The sequence below is a fragment of the Carlito syrichta genome, unplaced genomic scaffold, assembly GCF_000164805.1.
Source record: "Carlito syrichta isolate Samal-C Ts95f unplaced genomic scaffold, Tarsius_syrichta-2.0.1 Scaffold313344, whole genome shotgun sequence".
Taxonomy (NCBI): Eukaryota; Metazoa; Chordata; class Mammalia; order Primates; family Tarsiidae; genus Carlito; species Carlito syrichta.
In genome coordinates this window covers 742,462-743,642 of record NW_007257440.1, presented here as the reverse complement: position 1 = coordinate 743,642, position 1,181 = coordinate 742,462, and positions in this window count along the sequence as shown.

The following is a 1,181-nucleotide window of genomic DNA, read 5'->3' as shown; positions in this document are numbered from 1 at the left end:
CCGCGCACCTGCCCCGAGCGTCGGCCCCCAGAATGGGCGCCGGAGGAGGGCCCAGGAGTCGAGATCGGCCCCGGGACGGGAGAGGCGCGGGCCTGCCTGCTCGCGCGGGGAACTCCATGGTGGCCCACTGTCGCCAGTCTGCCTGCTTATTTTAAACCAGACATCGAGAATAATAAGCTCCGGGTCTCGGGAATTCTTCTTCCCAGGGTGGGAGAAATGTGCTGTTGCGGGGATTTACCAATTAAAAATGCTTTTACAACAAAGGAGCCTGTTGCACGGAACAGGTGGGAGCTACCCGGGAAAGCGACAGCCCAGCTCCGTCCTGGTCCAACTGCAGGGGTCGAGGGAGACCGGCGTTCAAACTCCCGATGGCAATGAACACAACTCTTGCAGTCACTTTGCTACCCACTGCCCTGCAAAACGTCAACCACAAAATGCAACGACTAAAAATGTCTGCAGCCCTGAAAGCATTGAAACAAGCAGAGAGAACCAGGGGCCCGCCGACATCTCCAGCCACGACACGGCGGGCAACGTGCACCCGTAACGAGGCAAGAGAGCATCCCAGACACCCCAGCAGACACTGACTCCCACTCAGCGGCCGGGGAGGGCACGTTTTCACTTGGAAGGAAAACAAGACCAGGCACCGATAGCAACAGGAGGTGCAGAAAGCCAAGAGCCTCTCGGAAAGCCAGTGGGCGTGGGCGAAGAGGCTCGAGCGCCACTCGCGGCTCCGAGGCACAGGTCGCACGACGCCCTGGGGCCGCTTCTATCTGCTGGACGTGACCTTACACCCCACTGGCGTCCGCGCCACGGGCCCCAGCCCGGAGGACTTCACGGCAGAGGCCTCCCCGTCCTCCTCCTCCGTCATCCCCCTCTCACCCGAGTCCCAGCGGCCGCTCTCGGGGCCAGAAAGCGAGGGTCCGCATGCGGCCGCCCGAGGGCAGCCCCGAACCCGAGCACTCAAACGCCCGCCGCGCCGGAGCCCACCCGCCCGCCGGGGCGGAGGCCCGGGGTGCCTCGGGACGCAGAGGCGGGCTCTGCGGGAGCGCAGGGCGCGGACGCCAGCCCGCCTTCCCCGGAAACGCGGGGATGCTGTCCATTCCCCGAAAGCCTCCGCGGTCCCGGACCGTCCGCAGAGGGGCCCCGGAGCCAGCGCCGCCGCGGCGCGACCCCGTCCCGTG